The sequence below is a fragment of the Serinus canaria genome, chromosome 5 (assembly GCF_022539315.1).
Source record: "Serinus canaria isolate serCan28SL12 chromosome 5, serCan2020, whole genome shotgun sequence".
NCBI classification, from domain to species: domain Eukaryota; kingdom Metazoa; phylum Chordata; class Aves; order Passeriformes; family Fringillidae; genus Serinus; species Serinus canaria.
Genome location: NC_066319.1, coordinates 14,072,753 through 14,084,939, shown reverse-complemented (window position 1 = coordinate 14,084,939; position 12,187 = coordinate 14,072,753). Strand labels below are relative to the sequence as shown.

Sequence of the window (12,187 nt, the reverse complement as noted above, 5' to 3'; positions counted from 1 at the left end):
GGTGCACTCGAGTCATTGGAGCTCTGCAGTATCCAGAGGAGCTGCCCACCAGGTTGTAAAGCTGTAACATTGCTCAGTTTCTGGTGGCTGTCACAAAAACTGATGGTATAAAAGTGTGTACCTGAGATTCATTTAAGGCAGTGATGGTCTGTGAGAAGCTGTGTATGGTGTTAAGGCAACTTTTCCTTGAATGGCTTGTGGTAATTGTGATGGGTTTAAAAAAAAACTGTATGGAAAGCTTATTTTCCAAAATTCCTGAAAACATGACATTTCAGATTCTAATGTCAAAGTGAGAGAGCAAGATTGCAGCCTCATGTTGCCTATTTAAAAGAAATCTCATGGTTTTAATTTAGCTTTACAGGAACTGTTGTACATTCAGCTGAGTTTCTAAAAGGTTTTTGGATAAAATATTCTAGTTGTCTCTTGATAAACATTCAGTTTTAGATTCAGCTATGCAAAAAATGCTTAATTAGGCCTATTGATTTGAGAAGTAAGGTAAAGCTGGAGATGTTAAGTGTAACAGATTTTAGTGCCATGCAAATGTTTTTAAGAAATTAAACATTTACTTATGAGCAGGAATAAGCATACCAACTTTGTCTCTGGTGGGGGACAGGTAAATGAATTGGCTAATAACACAGTCAGTGAAATGGTGAGAGAAGTTAATGTTTGTTGCCAAGTCTCTTTTTTTCTTTAAAGTAATTGGAGGGCACTGAAAGATGAAGGCACTTTTAAAATGTGCTGCAGTATTGCTGTGTGTGTCTTGTGGCAGCTTACTGTTCATGTGGCATGGTATAGGCTGACTTGAAGTTTTTTTATATTGGATTTGAGAAATCTTCTGGAATTGGGCCAGAAGGTTATGAGTTCCAGTAAATGACTAAAAGTGAAATTGTGTCTAAATGACTCTTTCACTGATATCTAAGCCATTGGAATATGTGTTATCACAGTGGCTGAAAAATCACTTAATTATTTCAGAGGGCTTTATTTTAGTTAATCTAACCATCTTCTTTTTTCTAATACTGATTTGGTTTATGATCTATTGGATTCAGTAAGTATTTGAAGTTTGAATTTCCATGCCCTATGTCATGTTAATGTGTTTTTAATGCTTGGAAAACATAATTTATTCCCATGAAGGTTTGCAGAGTAATAGCACATAGATCCTCAGAGAAGAGCGAACTTTAACAGCAATATTATTAACCTAACCCAGTACATTTTAATGCTGCTATGTGTGAAGGCAGCATAGCTTTTTCTGTTCTAGCTTTCTGTTTGGTTGACCAAATTTATTGCAGTAATTTGCTACTCAGGAGAGAAATTTCAGTGTTCACCCTCTGTTCTCAGTTTGCTTTATTTTGAAACAGTGACTAAAACCAATCCATTCATCCTTAAATTGTAGGGGACTTTGTTCAGCCCTAGAGTAGTATTGATGATGCTGAAAACATAAGATGGGTTGTTCTGAGTAAATACTTTCTCAGAAAAGGGAATTTTCCTTAGAAAAATCAGAGTTCAAAAGCCCACTCCTGTGAGATGATTAAAGTTTCTTTGAGATCATGTGTTTATTTAAAGACCTGAAATCTGGGGGGGTGTTTTGAGGAAGTAACTGTCTCGGTATCTTGTTAACTCTTAACTGGAACTGATGGATGAAAATCTCATGGTGAAAATCTTACTAGGTTTGTTCAGCAGGGAAAAGAGAAAGTTTCAAGGGTACAGAGTAGCAGCCTGCCAGTACCTCCAAGGAGGTTCATCAAGAAGATGAACTTGGAGAAACAAAAGACACAAATAGAAACACGAGGTTTGGACTTAATGTAAGGAAAACCTTTTCCACCGCGAGGACAATCAAGCAGAGGAACAGGCTGCCTGGGGAGGGTGTACCATGTGAGCCTTATGGAATGGAAAAGATCTCATGGCTGATTTGCTTGGAGCAGGAGGTTGGACTGAACCTCTGGAGGTCACTTCGACCCTGGATAATCCTGTGATCCTAAGGTCTTGGTTTTGTCCTCAAAACTGTTTCCACACATGCTCGAGGCTGAGAATTATGAACCTTCAGCCCAGTGCTGTAATAATAAGCTGTCAGAGGGATGAGTTTTCAGGGTAGTTGTTAAAATGTAATAGGCAAGACTCAAGTTCAGTTTGCAGGAGCGATGCTTCTTACTAGGGGCAACCAGTGAGAGAGAAGGAAATTGAAGAAATCATGCTGTTTTTTTCCTGTCAGCTATAATACATATTTTGGGTGCAGCAAAATGTATAGAAGCATTATGCAAGCAGTTCAGAGCTCTCAATGTGCCCCTCTGCATAAAATAAGGTGCTTGTATTACTCTGATAGGGTAGAAGCTGGCATCTTCTTTCCAGCACTGACTAGGGAAAAGAAAGCCTGTAACTGAAATAGCAGCTTGGAAAAACTGCTTCATGGTTCACTAGTTCTTTGTTGTTATTTTGTTTCAGCCCAGAAACACTAAAATTAGCTGTCCTCTCCTCTTTGTTCTTATTTTCCTTGCACTCCAAAGTTTGCAAAGTAGAAAATGAGTTGAGAAGCTACTCTGCAGTTTAACTATCCACGCACTGAAAACCAGGGTCCTTGATCTGGAGGCTTAAAATGATAATTTTCATTTTCAGGGCTTGTTCTGCAGTTTCTCTAGTTATGTGCCATCTTCTAGCATAAATTCCTCTTTGGTCATATAAAATGAAGTTGAATGGGTTTACACTGACAGTTTTGCTCTATGTTTATAAGACAAAGTCTAATTCTGTGCCCTTCTCCCTGTCCTCTATTTTCTTTTGAGTAGCAATAGATGCACAGGCTGTGTGACAGATAGGCTATTGAAATTAGTTCACTAAAAACAGGCTCTGCTCTTCGGAAAATTAAAAAACCTGGTGTCTGCAATGTTGTGTTCTTCTGCAAGGGTAAACAGAAAATGAGACAGAGGAGCTTAGAGGTGACACAGATGTGACTTTGTCGTCATTAAAATGTTTCTTGAAAAAGACTGTCCTGATTCATGAGAATCTTTTTTATTTGAGTGTTTCTTCTGAGTTGCAGCATTAGTCATCTAGAATCATGTATGCTGTCTGCAGTTCTTTTTAAGGATCTTTGCTTGTCTGAAGAAGTTCCCTTTATTTTTCTTCTTTGTCACAGCGGTATGTGAACCTTTAAGCACAAAGCTAACTTTTTCACCTCAATTACTCTTGACATGTTAAGTCAGCTTTATCCACAAATAACTGTGCTAGAAACAAGGCTTTTGTATTTCATTTGTTTATTTTCTACATATGCCTGGACTTTCTACTTTAGGTTTGAATTCAAGGCCTCACAATCAATTTTGTGGAAAACCAGCCCATAGTCCAAGGTTTTATTTTTCTTTGAGATCTGCAAGACAGCTACAAGGAACCTTTTCAGTTCTTTGCAAGAGCTGCAAAGCTGCTGTTCTTACAGACTTTGTTGCTTGTGGGTCTGATGGAATCAGACCTGATGAAATCACTGGGGTTTGAAGAACTGTATATTTGCAAATCACCTAAAGCACCAGCCTTGCTTTTCAAGGCTTAATGCATGGTGAATAGCTGATATTTGCTTCCTAGTAGTTGCCCCATGCAGAGGAGGATAAGGAATGGAAGAGCACCTGATAGTTTTTCGTGGCAGGTAAAGCACTTCTGTGGGGTTGTTTGGATACCTTCTACAAATCTGTTTTGGATTAAACATAGCTGGGGAAAAGAAGGGTCTGCTCTGTGTACAGAGCAAGTGGCAAAGTGTTGTGGTGGGTGGCTCACTGCTAGCCAAGATGCCACCCCATGGGTCTGGCTGGGAAACTGCTTTATTGGAGGCTTTCCTGGAGTGTTATAGCAGGGTCAGCACCAGCTCCACGTGTGGACAGTCCAAGTTGGTGGTTCCTTCCGTGCTGTTGGCAGAGATGGTGGCTGCTGGCCTTGTGTGCTCTGAAGTCAGAAATCTGAACAGCACTGAGTGATGCATCCCCCACAGGAAGCTGGAAAGGTGCCTTATCAGTTTTGTTGAAGGCATTGAAAGGATATCACAGTGGACTGAGGTTGTTTAAAGTGCTTGAAAAAGTTTGAGATGGTTAAAAAGCAAAGATTGTTCTGAATGCAGCTTGCCATTGAACCTGTAATCCCCTGTGATACCTATTAATTTGAATTTCTATATAACAGCAACGTTTGGGGCAAGTGATAAAGTATGACATTTCTGTCTTTTCATGCATAAAACTTAGCACTATAAAGGGTGTTTCTTGCAGGTTTGCAGATTTTTCAAAATTCTCTGTAATTGTGAAGCTCCAGAGGGTTATTGCAGTTAGTGGTATCATTGTGTCTGTGTCAGAATTGTGGAATGGGCAAAGGAGAAACATAAAACTTAAGTCACCCTTTTTTTCCCCCCCACATGTTTAAGTACATTAGAAATCACACTAGTTACTTAAAAGTGCTAAATCCAGTCATTGTTCAGGTGGAGAGGGCAAGTCACAGTGGTTCCCAACATGATCTGATTTCACATGGAGTTCAAAATATGTACATCTGTAATGCTGAATGAATTTTGCAGAGGGTTGTGGCTATCTCTGCAGTGTATGTAGAATACCATTGAAATACATAATATTGATACATTTGGCAGGATTTATAAGTTTTTCTGGTACTGACAAAACAGGCATTCTTTGCTGTTTCAAGGTGAAGTCCAAAAATAAGCACCTCAATTTATGATAAATAGCCTGTGCATTAGATGTTGTCAAGGGCTCTTGAGTTAAACATGCTTGAAATTTTTAGATCAGGATGGTTTTGAGAGATGATGTGCCAAAATAGAGCTGGAAAATTTTGACAGTGGTACTGCATTTTTTCTATTCTTTCAGTCACAGAAGGGAACAAACAGACCTGAAGGAAATAGACCTGTATTTTCTTACCCCCCCGCCCAGCCCTGCTTTGAACTTACTGCCTGATAAGTGTAGGCATTGAAGGAGGGAAGAAGGAATTCTTTTGTATTCTGTCCCCCTAAATGGTTGTATGTCAGAGTTTATTTTGCTCATGTTGTAAAAGTGGTACTGCAGCTCTGTAGGAGCATTCTGTGGCTGTGAGCCTCTCTGGCAGCTTCATTTCACGTCTGCAACTTGGCTTGTTTGAGTCTACACAAGAAATTCTGCTGAAAATGATCTGGATGCAAGGGTGTAGGCATTTTTGTTGCTGCTGTTCCAAAAAAAGAGGCATAAGCTGGGAAAAGGAAGAGATTTCCAGTGGTAGATTTATTAGGCTGTAAAAAAAAATCCCCAGACTCATCCAGAGAGTTAGACACCTGAAGAACTTTTTTGCTGAGTTACAGGTTAAATTTTAGTCTGTTTTAATCAGGGAGTAATGGATAGCAAACTTTCATGGTTTGATTATCAGTGAGCCCTGCTCTCCTTGGTATATAGCTGACAGGATAATAAGATTAGATAGTATTCCAACACACTTTCCTCAGTCAGAAACTCAGAATTGAAGCTGAAATGGATCTTAAGGCATGTTCACTTCTTGGTAATTTTACCACCAAAATCAGCTTTCAGAGTTCTGACACCTCTGCTCAGGGACAGCTCTGTTGGTGTTGCACGAATGTGCCATGAGTCTGTTCTTGGAGGGCAGCAAATTTGTACTCTTGGAAGAAGGTGGGTTTGTAGCTCTGCAGGTCTGAAATCAGAAGTATGATCTAAGTCTGGGAGTCAACTTGAAGGCAGAGCATCAAGTTCTTCCTGAAAACTTTTAAACTCATCCACTGGCTGAGGTAAAAAGCTGTATTTGAAGAGGCAGCTTTCGCTTTGGAAAACTAGGATGGATATCAAGTAGCTTTGTGGTTTGTGGTTGTATCACTTGTCAAGTGGCACTGGTTATGCAAGTAATGTTTGAGTGCTTTCCCTAGAAGAGGGAAAACTGGGGTTTAAGGTGTGTTTCAGGTTTCCTGTCTCTCTGGCAGTTCTCCTCACTTCCTAAAAGAGAGAATGACTCTGCAACCTACCAAAGCCCCTTAGTTAAGTGAGCTATGTTCTTCTAAAGGTACTATCACTGTCCCCTGAAGTTTGAAAGTAGTGCACACTGCTCAGATCAGTAGCTGAACTGTCTGGGCGATGTCCTCAGCTGTGCTGCAGTCCCCTTGGAATTGCCTGGGAGAGCTGGAGCAGTTTAGAGCAGCCCAGTAGCCCAGAGTGGGACTGCAGGCTAGAGGGGACTCGTGGTGCCACCACAGCTTCTGGGAGGCTCCTGGCAGCCCCAGGGTCTGGGATGCAGGGCTGCCCTCGGGAAAGCCTCTGGCATGCAGAGCTCAGGGGCTGTAGGGCTGCTCAGGGCTGCATCTGCAGGCACTGTGACCCCAGGGAGAGGCTTGGGGACAGGTGGCACCAATGGTTTGTGCTGTGGTCCCTACTGCTGGCCAGGGGTGTGCTGATGTTTGAGCTGGCTGGAGTCAGCTAGGGCTCTGCAGGGCTCTGGGAGCTCCTGAGCTCCAGCACAGTGCTGCACCAGCACAGTGTGAGATTCCAGGTTGGGTTTGGTTGGTGTGACTTCAGTGAGTGCCTGGGTCAGCCTGCACCTCTGTGTGCAGGTGCTCCAGGGCTGGCTCCAGCACCTAAACTAGCTGGTTTAAGGACAGCCTGGCTCTTGTGCACTGTGCAGTCACCCTTGTACTGCACTGCAGATATTTGCAGGGTTATGTTCTGGGGTTTGGCCTCTGCATCTGGGATTTGAAGGGGTGCAGAAGTTTGGATAAAGCTTTGCTCAGGCTTCAGAGAGAGAGAGCCAAAATAAAATCTTTTTCCCTCGTATCCACAAAACAAAAAAACAACAAAAAAACCGGAGAACCAATATTGAATGAGAAATAGAACAACCTAATGCATTCTGAGAAAGCAGATATTAAGACAACTGTTAGAAATAGTGGTTTATGTCTCTAAACTATTTATAGTGTAGTCTTGATGTCTCCAAAGAGAGCAATACTATATCACCAACATTTGATAGTGGTGCTCTGAATAGAGAACAGAATGCAAGACAGTACAGATGGCTGACAGACTGCAGCAAATTGCAGCTAATGAAGAAATGCAGTATGTTTGTTTACATGCAAGTTGAAACAGTTGGCTGTTAAAATTGGTTTTAAATCCAGTTCTGAGCTGTGTAAACATAGATCACCCTTATGCAGCTAATATTAAAAGATGTGTTTGCATTTAAGAAAAAAAAAAAAAGCCTTCCTCTTGACAGCATTGCTGCAGTTTGATAACTTGGCTGTGCTGTATTCAATGATCTTCAGTGCATGTGCAAATTAATGCTGCAAGAAACAAACCCAGTTTACTGAGTGAATTTATGCTTAGCCTCAAATTGTGAATTTATATCCCTGAAGTGTAGGTTTTATTTGTTTTTTTTTTTAAGACTCTGGAAAAAATGAGTAATTTGGGTAAATTTTGCAATGCCCTGGACATACAATTCAAGCAGAGGGAACAGTGAAGACCCAGACATTGTGCTGAACTGCTTTATCCACTGGATCAGGTTATAGTTTTCCTAGGAGTTTACACAGTGAATCGGGGGGGTGGGAGTGTCTGATTCCTGAATTTTAAGACTGAATTTCTGATTATAGTAGTTTTTTCCCCTGCCTCCTTCAAAAACTGGCATTTTTGAGCAGCCAGCAAATCTGTTGTTATTTAATATTAGCACAGCGATGCCATACAATAGGAATACTGCATTCTCTTGTGTATCAGGAAGAGACAGACACAGGAAGAATAAAATGAGGACTTATTAGTGCATCCTTTTCTGTAATACCTCTCCAAAAGTCATGATTTGCTTGTCAGAGTATTTCTGAGAATAAGTTCACTTTACTGGGGCAGCATTCACCTCGTTTGCTATAATTTTTCAGAAGCATCATCTGTATTACAGAGAGCTGTTAAAATTCTGGAGCACGTTTCAGGAAGATGTTTGAAATGTAACTTATTTGCTCTTGTTTTCCTTGCTGATGGGTGTTTAGAATGCATTTACGGGTAAGCATTATGTGACAGTGAAAATGTTCTTTACTCTCCAGCAGCAGGGACAGGCAGCTGTTCTGCAGCTGACCACAGTGGGCTCGGCTCTGGAGTTGCCCATTGACAGGAGAAAGCAGTAAATAGGATGGGTTGTTGTTTGTGTTCTTTACCATAACATTTAAAGGCTTACCATGCAGATGAAGTGTTATCAAAGCATTACAGACCTGCAGAAGGTGAGATAAATCACTTCTTCTTGTGGTTGCCTTTCAGAGGCATGTATGTGCTTGTGCAAATGACAGCCCTCAAATGTGGGCTGTAGAGAGAGAGACCAGAAACTCCTCTGTGATGTATACACACATACATGCATTTAGTTTATGCTGATGAGGTGGGTTTTTCACTTCACAGATTGTTGTGTGATGGACAGTTGCTGATTCATGGAGAAAAACAACCCTTCTGCCAAGAACTGGAAATCTGCCATGATGCTAAACGATCTGAGATCCCACTCCCAGGGGCATGTGTGGATTTGCAAATCAACCAGGAGTCAGCCTACTGAGCACAGTAACATTGAAAGGAACCATCAAAACCAAGGTTTATTTTTGTGGTTTTTCTCTCACTCTGACTCCCTAGTCCAGGACTAAGAAGCAATTTAATGATTGCATCTTAGATTATATCCCCTAAAGTGCATTCTTGATTTGCCAGATATTTATTACTTACGTAGTTTTCCATGTAAACCAGAATCTGTTCTACTTTTGCAGCCAGAATTTTTTAACAGATGTTCAAGCAGTAACAATTCAGATTAGAGTCTTGGATTCCTAGACAGCTTTTGTTTGATTAAAAACAATCACAAATGCTTTGGAGAAGGAAATATATCATAGCAGGGCTCACTGAATGTTTGGATGCCAATATTGAGCATTTCCAAATTCACATTAAAAAAAAAAAAGCAAACAAAGATCTGTATAGTCTGTTGAAAGGATATAAACTTTTATGGACCCTAAAAATAGACTTTGTAGGTTATTGTGTAACTGTCTGGCGAGGGTTTCTGTTATGTGCTTGTGAAACACTTGTCACTGGAGTGGGCTGATCCAATATAGTAATTCATTTGCTCTTCCTAAACTCCAAGGCCTCACTATGTTTTCTCCACTTGAACTGAGTTAGAGAAGCATCTTCTGAAGGTCTAGGTTTAGTTTTGTGGTGCACGGCTCAGGAAGCTAAAATCAAATGATCTGTAAAATTTAGTCCTGAGGAAAAACTGTCAAGAGGATCTCTGCTTTTGCCAGGCTCTTTGCCCTGGGACAGCCCTGAGGGTGATCTTATCTTCAATAAATAACAAGGCAGCAAAATAATCTCTTAGTGGTGTTGTTGATCCCATCTAGGTAGGAACAAAGAAGCTCTGTGCTTCTAAACACCGTCTTTGCTTTCCAGGTGCATGTGAGTTATGGTAGATCTGTCACTAACAACTGTCCCAGCTGCGTCCTTCCTGCAGAGCCCTGTTGGATTCTGTCTGCTTGTCTTGGGTTTAAATGTGAAATACTTGGTGTGAGGGTGTTGGTGGGTAAAAGAAGCAGTCTTACAGCAGTTTTTTGAGGTTGAGTTTCTTCTGCATCTGCACAGCTGCTAGTCTAAGGGTGCTGCTTTATGTAAGCTGTGCTTCTCGCAGGGTTCCTTAGTCATAAAAATGCAAGTCTGGATTGCATCTTCCATCTGAGGATGAGAGGTCCTCCTTGGGTCAAGGTAATGAGTGATGAAATATAATTACCTTGTACATTATAATAATGACTCATATATTTATAGGTGCCTGTGGTATGAAATTTGGATGAATTGCACATTCTGATGGATGTTTAATTTTGTTTTCTCTTGTTGTTGGCTGGTATCATCCTACTTAATGGATAATCAGACTTCTTGTTGAAGAGATTTTACATAAGCATTTTGGGGTCCATTTGTGGGAATCATCGGTTTATTTAGTAAATTAGTGTGATTATGGTAGTGCAAATGCAAAAAAAAAAAAAAAAGCAAAAAAAAAAAACCACAAAAAAAACCCCAAAACACCCCGCCACAATGCCATGAGTTTGTGGCATCCAAGCTACAAGAATTATTTTTTGGGAATAGTACTTGCTCACCAGCAAAACTGGCCATATTGCACATGGATAAACTCCTGCAAAGGATTGAACTTGTGCTTGAACACAGTGCACAGTGGGACTGCTCTGTGAATAATTGCTCCTCATGCTCTCTCCTGTACACAGTACCTTCTATAAATGATCCACACCTGTAAGGCACTCATGGCCCCACTGGGTATGTTCAGTACTTTCTGTTGCTGCTTTTATTTATCATCAGTCAATAAGTCTGTACTGGTTTGGGTGTTTTAAATTCAGTGTATCTAATCTTAAGACACTTAAAATGTTTTGGTATAACAATTCTGAATAACTCTCAAAACTTTTCTTAATAAGGATCTGAGTTTTTAAAGTACAGAAATATTCCACTGAACAGGAGAAGTGTCTTGCCAAGGAGGGAGTTAGTAAGACCCTTAAATGTTTCATATTTCAGTGCCTTCTACGTGCAAAATATTAGCAATGTGTGCAAAATATTAGCAATGTGTGGTATCTACTGCAGAGCTCTCCAGTTAACTTCAGGGACCGGGAAGGAAGTAGAGATTTGTGGTATAGTGAATTACTGCCGTATAACTTGGGGGCTTGGCAATTGGATTTCTTTTCTGAGTCCCATGTTATGGCCATTTTTTACAATATTTCACTATAAGGGAAGGGAGAAGCCTGCTTTTATTTTTGCAGATAAATGAAATATGACCAAACTCCAGTTTCTTGATCTCAGAGGTATTCGCCTATTACACCCTAACTCTGGGGCCAGAACAGTCCTAGCTGTCTGGTGTAATCATTAATTTTCCAAAACCAATTTATTCCTTACACATGTATGTGCAAGTAAAATCTGAAGTTAACTGCAAGTGGGATTTGAAATTAATTCTTAAGTGGCTGTGTCTGAAGGAGAAATTTGGTTCTTGCACGTAAGAAGATAATTTTAATAGCTGTAGTGAGATTAAGTTTACAATTTCACTGGACATTAAGGTGTAGAGCCCCTCTCTAGTTAAGAATAAATGACAGTGGAAAGAATTATGGCAGGTTTTAAGTGGCGCAAGTTCCGAGATCCATTAGCTAATCCAAAGAAAAGGTACTAGCTCTGTTACCTTTTGCCATTCGCAGCCCTTGAGTAGAAAAGATCCTTTTGGATTTACTTTATGCCTAGCAGATTTAGTAGATTTGAAATGAAAAGGAATCTTTTAAATCTCTGGAGCGCTGTTGTGTGGCTGCGTTTGACGTCAGCTGCCGAAGATGACTTCAGCGTCACTCGGCTCCGCTGATACAGTACTTTTCCACTGGATTGACTCGCAGCTCGCCGGGCTGCTGGAACGAGCTGCACTGCAGGCTGCAGTATCTGATTGTCATGCCAGGAGCATCACTAGCGTAGAGCTAAATAGAGATTGGTGAGCAAAGTGGGTCAGGAAGCAGGCCTACTGTACCTGCAGAGACTGCAGAGAGCAGCGAGCCCCGTGTCCACAGCATGGCACTGTCCTACCAGGCATCGAGAGCACAGGGGCTCAGCAAGTGCTTAGGGTAGGATAAGTGGCCTGTCTGGGGGCTGGAGGTGCTGCTTTCATCCTTCCTTCTCTCCCCTACTATACACACTTGTTTTCCTGGGTGATTTTAGCAGTGCACATTTTATTTTTTCTTATTTTTTTTGCTTTTTCTCTTCTCTCGCGGTGAGTCGACCGAGGGGGAGAGATAGCGGGAGCGGACTGCTGATAGCGGGAGTGAGAGTGAGGTGCGTAGGTAGCGGGCGAGCGGAGTCGATTTATGGCGAGATGGAGCGAGAGCTGTGAGCGCGCAGTGAGATGACTCGCTATCTGCGAGGGAGATGGATTGTAGCTCGCTCGAGCAGATAGTATGAGGCGGCGAGAGAGAGGCGCGGAGTAGAGAGGGCTAGAGCGCGTAGAGCAGGAGAGAGATCTGGTCGAGCGAGAGATCGTAGACGCCGGCTCATCGGAGCGTATATCTGCTCTGTGCTAGCGTTGAGATCGAGCTCTCTCGCATCGTCTGCTATCTCTAGTATCTCTCTCTCTCTTTATCTCTCTCCCTCTCTTCTCTCTCTCTTCGCTCTTCTTTCTCTCTCTCTCTCTCTTTCTCTCTCTGTTGCTACAGACTCTTTCCTGCACTTTTTGGATGTAGGAGAGGAAAAGGTGGGGA

General features: G+C 41.4%; 1 protein-coding gene across 4 annotated transcripts in view; it reads left to right on the top strand.

Annotated features, from left to right (window-relative positions):
• The window catches only part of SERGEF (secretion regulating guanine nucleotide exchange factor), a 148,902-nt gene that overhangs the window by 42,884 nt on the left and 93,831 nt on the right, over positions 1-12,187 (top strand). The window contains exon 10 of one of the 4 annotated variants that reach the window (XR_003946209.2): positions 8,343-8,525. The exons of the other annotated variants lie outside the window; for them this stretch is intronic. The gene's annotated coding sequence lies outside the window, so the exon portion shown is untranslated. The remainder of the gene's footprint in view (positions 1-8,342; positions 8,526-12,187) is intronic. 4 annotated transcript variants of the gene reach the window in all.